This window comes from Penaeus monodon, unplaced genomic scaffold (assembly GCF_015228065.2).
Source record: "Penaeus monodon isolate SGIC_2016 unplaced genomic scaffold, NSTDA_Pmon_1 PmonScaffold_136, whole genome shotgun sequence".
Lineage (NCBI taxonomy): Eukaryota > Metazoa > Arthropoda > Malacostraca > Decapoda > Penaeidae > Penaeus > Penaeus monodon.
The window spans coordinates 137,933-148,414 of record NW_023642599.1 but is presented as its reverse complement, the minus strand read 5'-3'; the positions used below and the strand labels follow the sequence as shown (position 1 = coordinate 148,414).

General features: G+C 34.2%; 1 pseudogene; it reads right to left on the bottom strand.

Moving 5' to 3' along the window:
- Positions 1–2,494: 2,494 nt before the first annotated feature.
- Positions 2,495–8,822, bottom strand: LOC119569239 (annotated as a pseudogene).
- Positions 8,823–10,482: the final 1,660 nt, after the last annotated feature.

The following is a 10,482-nucleotide window of genomic DNA, read 5'->3' as shown; positions in this document are numbered from 1 at the left end:
GGAAGAGGTAGGGTAAGAGGGGTTTTTAGGGGGGGGGTTTTTGGGGAAAAGGGGGAAGGGTGGAAATTAATTTAAAAATGGTTTTTTTTGCTGTGAGTAGCACGAGTAGAGAAAAGGGGTGGGTGTCGGGGCAGCCGTAGAGATTGGAGTGTCTGGATTAGAATCTCAGAAGAATTAGACTGAGAGAAATAGGGGGTAAAAGTGGGAATGTGAGATGTGAGGAGGAATAGGTACAGGGGATGGTAGAAACATCTTGCGAGGAAGGGGGAGGGGCAGAGCAAACAATATTACTGGAGTAGGAAGAGAAAAACCTTGTCAACATGCTTTCAAGTCTGGCCTCATATAGAGTGAGGTCAAGTCTGAATCTGAGAGTTGCTAATCCAGACTTAAACTTGTAGGTAGGCAGCGTATATGCATTATGGGAGACGCCACAATTGGCACACCGCGTGCCAATGGTCTGATCAGTTATGACCAGGTTGGGCATAGGGCATTGGCTATAGAATGGCAGTGTTTAGCAGGGTGACCTAAACACCACTTCTGACATTGATGAGGGGTCTCTCCAATGTAACATGAGAGGAGGTCTGTCTACCAAAGAATCTTGGCAGTATTGTGGAGAGCCTGGGGTCAAGAACCGGAGAATGGAAATCATTGTCTATCTAAGGGCAAGCCTCAAGTCCCCTTTTCATTATGACCATGGTAACGCCTAGATATGTTAGAGAGAGAACGTCACCCTCGGGGATCTCTTGAGGGGAAGTGGCTAGACAACTAAATGGGATCACTGTGCCTCAGCTCCCTAGGCTGTTCATGACTGCACAAGTAACCTTTATCCTTTCAATACCTGTCAATTAGAAGTGGATAGTCGAGGGGTTGGAGAAGAGGGAACAAAAGGGAAGGAAATACCATGCAGAATTATGAGTTCAGTTGAGGCTTAACCCCTAGGCGGGTGTTCCCAGCATTGGCCAGTCTCCTAAGCCCCCAGTGCAACAGCAGGCATGAAGTGCGGGAAACAGTATCAGCTGAGCAATGATATGTAGGTTGAACTCAGATGTGCGCAAATCATAAATATACTATATGCTGACTAATATTCTTATAAATGAAATGACATTCTTATCAGTAAAAGAATACACTTGACTAAGTCGAATGCACCTAGCACTGGGTGCCAACCCAGCCCAAGTCAGTGCTGGTCCCAAGCCCGGAAAATAGAGGAATGATTACTAAAAAAAAAAGGTAACACCGCTTCCGTGGAAGGATACTGGGTGCCCTACCACGTACTCACTCCAAGATGCGTCACAACATGAAAACTACAATTAAGTATCATGCTGTGACTACGGCGGCTCAGACATGAACCTACCGTCAAAAGAAGAAGAAGTCTGCAGCAAAATCTTTTCTGTGAAACATCTACAATTAAAAATCTTGCCTTCCCCAGTCATAGGTTATTTTACAAAGGACATATTAATAAACTACAGGGTAGTCAATACTTCATTTTTTATTATCTTACAATTAAGGAAATATACAAATCTTAGAAAACAGTTCCTCATCAAGTGTTGTTAGAGTACTGGTATCTGTTCCACTGAATGGTTCTTACCTAAAAGTATATGTACATAACTTCACTTTGGAACAAAATATGATCCATGTTTTGAAAAAAACTTGACTCTTATGAACATACTGTTATAAAAATAAACAAATTTCCTATACCTTGCTAGGAATAAATATTATAATGGTATTAAATAACATTTACTGCTCTCATATTTAGTTGAAAGGCATTTTAAGCATTTGACTGATCTGAAAGTTTGTTTGTTTTTTCCCAATAATCTCAAACTTTCATTCATCCACATATTGTGTAGACTTTCTGCAAGATGGGAAATCCTGGCTCATTTCTAAATAAAGATTTAAATTAAACAGTCAAGACTCATCATCATGATTTAAAATCACAATTTTATATACAAACAATTTGCATAAAACAGCATGCTGATGATATTGTACTTATTACTGGTACCAAATGCCTTATTTCACCTAAGAATGATGGGAGTATCACTATCAGCACTCAAAATTTCTTTTCAACTGCACCTTTAGACCTTTCATCTGCAAATTTCAAGAAAACCCAATCTCATTTCAGATGCCTTAACAAAAATATGGAAGTCACATAGGTATAAACTAGTACCGCAAGTTCATCATAATATCTAATAATGATATAACACTGACCACTTTTGAGATGTATTCACTGTATTGTATTTAGACATTTAAAACACAAAAAAAGAAAATATATTTACAGAACTTTATGTATTATTTTGCTGAATAATAACAGCTTTCAAGAATATGTTAGATATCTCATCTTATAAACAACATATACACTAGTCTAGTATTATCAAGTCATCATCATTATTATCTTGTCCTGGTTCTCCCATATGCTGGTCATGATCATCTCCTCCTCTTCACCCTCCTCTTCCTCTTCCTCTTCTTCTTCCTCTTCCTCCTCTTCTTCATCCTCCTCTACTTCACTGAAGATGCAGGAGGGGATCCATGGTTTGTCTGTTGAAGAGGTCCAACGTGATGGCAGAAAGGAATGCTGGATAGCAGTTCTCATGGCGAAGGTAAGCATCAATCATGTCTTCCAGTGTGCTTGAAAACTCAGTCTCAAGAAGCTGCAATTCGTTATTTTTTTGTTTGCTGAAATAGAGAGATTTTATCTGTGAAGTATGTACATTTCAAAGTTAACACTTTAACCTGCCCACTCCAGGACGACAGCCAATCATTCTTGGCTAGAATGACCTATCAGATTATGTGTGGTCAAGCCTGCTCTAAGTTGTGGCATTAATATTTGTTTGCCTGTTTGGACCTGGCTGCAGTCACTGAGGAGAAACAGACCATACAAACAAGGCATAAAGCCTTTTTTTAGCCTCATTACCTAAACTATCATTTATGCTGCAGCCAAGGTTATAAAATGTGGGGTAAATAAATGTTTCTCATGCTTCCATCTTTTCCGCACATATGCTGGGTGGCTCTAAGAGATCCCATTGTGATTGGATTAAAGTATTCAGTATCTACATACAAGAACAACTACTTTTTTTTCACATATGTGAGACATCCTTGAATACCAAGCATTTGGGCCTAATCACAACACAACACAACTTTACTCACCTCAAACAAGAGATAGTCTGCTTGAGATTCTGCATACATACTAATTAGTTTATACTGATTATCAGAGCAAGCATCCACTCTGTAACCAGTGAGTCGATACATCACCTCACGTATCGCTTGAGATTTTTTCTTGAAAGCCTCCATGAGCCGTTTATTGCGCATCTCCATAGATGTGATTTTCTCTTGAAGTTCTGTAGCAGAGTCAAAATGATGTATCAGATATACGTTTTAGAGCATTAGCATCTCTATCTCTCCCCATCTCCTCACTCTCCTGCTTTCCCTGTTCTCCCCACTCCAACCCCCCCCCCACCCTTCCCCTCACTCTCTCTGTTTATACCCATAAAAAATGCTTATTTATTTCTTCACTATAACCATTCAAGCAGATAAATCAGCACCTTCACTTTTAGGATACCAAAAGAGAAACAAAAACACCTCAATTTTCCATACCTGTAATTTCTTTTGAAGATGGACCATCAGTGTTCACTTTCATCCCAACCTTCTGGGTTATGTCATGCATTTCTCCCTCTTCCAAGAGCCGGACCCTCTCACGAAGAGCATCATTTTCTGTCTGTAACCGCTCAATTTCTGTGGCACGATTCTCCACAGCTTTGGCAAAGGGATTATTCCTACAGAAAAAAAAATAATTATGCCCTTTTTTAACTGGAGCATCAACTCTTTGCACTTAGATTACCTTAAACCTTATACGAAAATATCTTCTCATATCCATATACATTTATTCACTAATGCATCATTTATTATGCCTCATTCCTTTGACTTTGTGAATGAAAATACTTCTGATAATATTGTAAACCCATATATATTCTCTCATTTTTACTGAAGCTACAATAATATGTTTAAAATCTATCAACAGCCTATTTCCCTTAGAAATCCGTATTTGATCAAATAAAAACATGCCAGAGAGCACAAACACTGAACGTATAATGTATAACAAGAAAATTACCTTAATCATAAATTCATTCATATATATTCAGGATGCAAAACAACAAAGAGGCCAAAGACTTACTCAAGTGTATACCTTCGTCTTGGTGGGGTCATAGTCTCCCTTCAATGCTCGCTTTCAAGTCTCAGTTCCAAGGTCTCTTTTTCTTGAGTTAACTTGGCAATATCTTTTTCAAGTTCAATCACTTTCTCTCAAGGTGGAAATTTTCTCTATATCATCCTTCTCTTTATATTAAAAGTAAAGTGTTAGTATACATATTATAAACTTAAACTTTTCAAACCTTAGCATAACATAATCACAGGAACATTATATCAAATACTTAAGCACATCTACCAGAACATGTCTATTATTCTCTTTAATGTTTCCTTAGGTAAATTATTAGAAACACAATGACAAGAAATATATCTTTTTACAACAATATCTTTTACCTGGGGAATATCCTTCTCTTCCTCAGACTCCTTATTGAATGCATCTAACTCTTTCTCAGTCGTTGCAGCTCCTCCTTGTAAGATTCTAACTGTGACTCTAACTTCACAATTCTTTGCTGGCTCACTGTGAGTAGTTGATAGTCACCTCAGATCATAAGAAGTAAGATGCTCTTCAAGCTATCTCGTTCCTGTTTGGGATTACAGCAATTTGAGTAAATCATAACACTCTTTTTTCTAATGAAAATTAACTGAGTACAATAATACACTCTTTTCCTAATGGAAATTACAGAGATACGACAGGTTGAGAGCTGACGGTGAATTCTAGAAGAGTAATGCAAACATCACAAGAAATCCAGGTGTACCTAGGCCAATACCCATGCATAGTAAATGGTTACTTGCTTTTAATCTCAAGTACGACAACATCTATTTAGCACCTCAGTGATAAACTGGAGTTTCCCAATCTGTCAGTCAGGTAGATGCCAGATTGCTCCCGAATGTCCTTGGTGACCTCCTACTTTTAAACTGGAGTACTAGCTTAGAGGGGCTACTAGTCCAAGAGACCCCTTTATATTTTCTGTATTCTGCCTCCATATTTTGGGATATTGGGCCATCAGCACCCTCTGGATTTATTATTTCATACTTATGTTTTTTTTTTTTTTTTGGTTGGGGGGGTGGGGGACTAATCAGAATAAAGACATTACTAAAAACAACAATTAAATTTTGGGTAATGTTGGGCAAGGACAGGCATTCAATAGTGCATGCATTCAACAAGACAAATGTCCAGTTTGCAGTTGGCACACATCTCAGAAATTTGGGGCACAACTCATAACATAATGAGGCATAAACCTTTATCACTGATTATTTTCCATGACATGACAGCAGGCCCAACCTTTTGTTTCTTCAAGCGTTTAAAGGCCGAATTTCAATCCACTGGTTACTGGTCCAAACATACATGCCAAATCAAGTATAATTTTAGTTTATAAATTGAATTTTAAATGCACAAAAAAGTACTGGCTCTAGACTACTTCCTCACCAAGAAGTTAATTATTATCATATCTACTTTATCTGTCTACCTGATTTTTGGGATACATTTTCTTTTATTTTTTTAATGTTCTTAGGATTTTAATAACATTATAATAATAATACTGTCATTTGAGGCCTACTAATTTTACTCCTTGGTGATGAGCATTTGTGGATTAAACTATAGAAAAAAAAAAAAAAATCACAAAATAACTATAGTTAGCAAAACATGGAACCTGCAACGAGAACCATTAAAATGATATTTTTCCTTTCATCAAAAACATAACTCACATTACCTTTGTTACAAGCATAAGCTTTCTTTGTAATCTTTTAATAAGCTGGGCATTCTGTTGAGTATTTCTCTGTTGTTTCTCCATTTTTGCTTTGGGGCTTAACAGCTGAACACTTTCTGACCTCTGCTACTTTCCAATGATTTTTGGGCTGTTGAATATACATTTTTCATTACAATGAGCACAATAATAAATATCTGACATATTCTGATACATCTAAATAAAATGATACATCCACATATACTGATACCCCCAATTCAATGATAATTATATTGTTACCTTGCACGTAGTTCTGCAATGCCCTCTGCTATCGTTTGGTCTCCTTGCCCTTCAGTTTCATCAACTGTTTTGTAAGTCATAGGCAGTTGCTTGAGCTAAGCCAAGCTCTTCACTGACAACTTTTTCATATTGCTGCAGTGCATCCTGTAAGATGATTTAGGAGTTATATAGTTTGATTAAGGAAAAGAGGCACATTTCAGTAATTTTTTGCGATATAGAGAGAACTAACTAAATGCTATTATGGGTTACAAAGTTATTTCCACTAGAGGAAGATTCTGAGACACATAAGTTTTTACGGAAATAATACTTAAAAAAAAAAAATCTTCATTTAAAAATTTCTGACCTATTTTCTTTGTATGTTTTTTGTCAAATCCTAATTGACTGCACAAATAAATAAATTTCTTAAGGAAAGAAAATAGGTTATCATAAAAAAATATCACAATTATTAAAAGGAAAGAAAATAGGTTATATAATACACACAATGAATTTACACTTTATTATTTCCTAATTCCTATAAATAAAAAAAATTATATCCATAACCTTACATAAACTGAAACGGATTAAAGTGTAGATTAACTTGCCTTGTAGGAGTCTGCCTTGGCTTGCATCAAAGCACTGTCTTGACAGCGATTTTCGAGCAACTGCACTTGATGCTGGGCATTTGTCAGCCTTTCCTCAAGAAGCTGAGTGTTCATTGCAGTCCTCCCCTGTTGTACGATTTTTCTTTTTTTAGATTAATGCCAAAATATAAAGAAACTATTGCATACTAAATGCATTTGTGTCTAAACTAAATCTCTTGTTTACATTATGATCTAAATATGGCCCAAGGCACATTTCCTTAGTATGGTTATTATTCAACCAACTACATAATCTATTTCTTATGTTCACAAGACAATACTACATTTAAAACAAACAAGTGATGCAGACCTCAAGAACTTGTTTTCTTCTTTCAATTTGGCAATTTCTTTTTCCAGGGCAGGAAGCTTGCGCACTGTTGTTTCAAATACCTCAGATTTGCTCTGCAAACTCTCAAGTTCTTCCTGGTGCATTTCCAGTTTCTGGTGAAAAATTCTACTTGTTTTTAACCATATTTAATTAACAAATAAAAAGCTAAAACCTGTTTTTTATATGTAACAACATTTATAAAACTGACTCCTTTTTATGCTTTATTGATTATGATGTATGCTTGCTAAATTTGTATTGTAGAAGTACAATATTTCAGCCCATAAAACAAATGCCAGTACAAAAAATAAAATATATATATATAATAAAACAAAGCACTTACTCTAATTTTTGACTTAGCCTGGTCAAGCTGCAGTTTTAGTGCCTCTGTCTCAAACTGACTTGCGCCTGAATCTCTGAGCTTGTGCTGGGCAACAGCAAGTTGTTTTTCCAAATCTTGTGTATAGGACTGTGCAAGGTCAACCTTCACAGAATACACAGAGCATTAGAGACCATAATAAGATGCTTCAACCATCCTATAGTACAGGGTTAATGAACAGCATGTAATATCAAAGTATACCATACATGAAGTCTGAAAAACATCAATTTCATGATACCTAAACAGCAGTTCAACAAATATTCAACGCAATCTTTTCAAAATCACCTGTGATGTCTTTTCTTCCATCACTCTTTCAAGGTACAGTGCTTTCTGGCGAAGACTTGTGATTTCCTGCATGTAAAGGAAAAAGATTCATCACTAAAAAAATTTTGCTGTCCTATGCTCTTATCATCATCAAAGAAAGGGAATATCATTTCAAAAACCCGGATCTATACCACTTTCTTTGAAAAATCTTAACTCAATCGGCACAGATGGCAAGAATACATGCCATGCAAACTGTAATATAAATTTATTTATTGTTTTACACATAGATGACTCTACAATCCTTAATCACCAAGGGGTTTAGTCATTAGTCCTGCCTATCTCAGGATCAATCACTAGGGTCTACTGATAGACTCCTTGCCAGCTGAGCACCATGTGGAACCATCTGCATGTAACAAAATTCACAAAAAACTACAAGAGGGCAAAACATAATCCATGGTGGTTGGGTTACTATTTTAAAAGGTGATGATGACATGCATGACTGTGGACGGGACAGGACATAACGAACGTGATGATCAGACGATCATGAATCAGTCAATTGATTAACTAATTATGGACAAATAATTAATAATTAATAATAAAATAAATCAAGAACCACAAATGATAATTCTTACTAAATAATAACTGATAATGAGCAAATGGCTATGGATGAGGCTAATGATAAAGATGATAGCAATAACAATACTACCAACCCTACAGACAGATGAAGAAATCCCTACAAACATGCCCATACCTCTTGGAGCCGGTTGCACTGCTCTATGTCTCACGTTGCATGTTGATCATCTTGCACTCTGTTTCCAGCTGGGTGGCTGTGCATATTGTCCCTCTTCACTTTTGTGTGGGCGCGGGCCCGTAGTCTCTGCACGTTGCCCTGCCTGGCATCTGCTTGAGTGCTGGTGTGTTGCAGTCCATCTATTCGCGGGTGATATTTTTAGGTCAAGGCTTCTAGGCTAGGAGGTGGTTTACGTGACCTCGTGGGCAGCAGTGCTTATTTGGTGTTTGCAAGGATATTAAATGTGGTGACTGTAGTTCTGTACATACTATGTGCACTCACCTTTAATAGGTTAGTCAATTATATTTCAATTTCATGTAGTACACAACATGGGAACCAGTGAGGGTTATATAGTATTAATATAGATATTATATATCTATATTATATCATATGTATATAGATATATAGGCTAGATATATATATAGGATGTACGTTTATATATTATATATAAGATACTATATACTACATACGAATATTATAGTTAATATATATATATTATTAGTTAAGATTTATATATAGTTTATAATCATTTAACACTGTATTCACGTATAGTCTCTATATATCTACTAATAATGATAACGTTACCATCACATATCTATGATCATGACTATATATCTAAAGATATAATATATAGAGTCTGTGCGCACCCTCTGCGCGCGGGTGTACATTATATATATATATAATTCTTTACCATGATTACATATAAATATAGATATACTATCTATCATATAGTATCTTCTATATATCATATATATAGTTATATATTATAATATATATGGATATATTACATATTCATACATCATATACTTACATACATATATAGAGTATATATCTATAGATATCACTATATATATATATATATATATATTATATATTCAAACTATATACCGTATATATATATAATTATATAAAACCTTATATAGACGACACTATATATAATAATATTATATTTATCAATATATATATTATAATATTCTATTATATATATGAATATTATCTATATATATCTATTATATAATATATAAGTTATGATATATAGGAGTATTATATATTATATTCATTATATATAAGTTATATAGATATTTATATCTCTATGATCTATATATTATATATTATTATATATATATATTATAGAATATAGTCTATATCGACTAGTTCCTGAGATATATAGTCTATATTCTTCTATATCTCTATACTATATTATATATTATCGTATACTTCTTATCTATAGATCTCGTAGCTATATTAAATTAGTTATATAATATAGCTACATCTTAATTATTAATATATTATATATATCCTATCATATATTATATATAAGATCTATTCTATTTAGTTCTATTATATATATATTCATATCTCTATATATATATTTATATCTTCTAGCTATATTATTTCTGGCTGATATTATATCACTATAGTTTATACATATCTATATAATACGTCTCATACAGTAGCTCTAGTCGTTACCTCTATATATATGTATAGTATTATAAGATAATATATATTAAACTTTATTACTCTAGTCATAGCTATATTATAATATTTATATCTACGTATTCTTATAGTTATATCTATCTCTCTCATTATTCTATATCTCTATATTTCTATCTATCCTCTATATATATATATCTCTATATTCTATACATCTCTTTTTATCCGCATTTTTCTCTATCGATATTCTATATCATCTTATATCTATAGTATTATTATATATTATTATATAGGTATACTTATATATACTTATCTCTCTATCTCTCATATCCTTATAGTATAGTCATTATTCATATTATACTCTAATATAAGATATTATTTATTATATTATATATATCTATTTAATATATATAGTTATCTATTATCGGTATACTATCAGCTATCTATATCTATAGGCATCTAGTATTGATATCTCATCCCTAAGATATTGCGTACGTTATTTCAAGTTCATTTAATCCTCGTCTCTCGATTTCTTCTCTCGTCTCTCATCGCTCTAT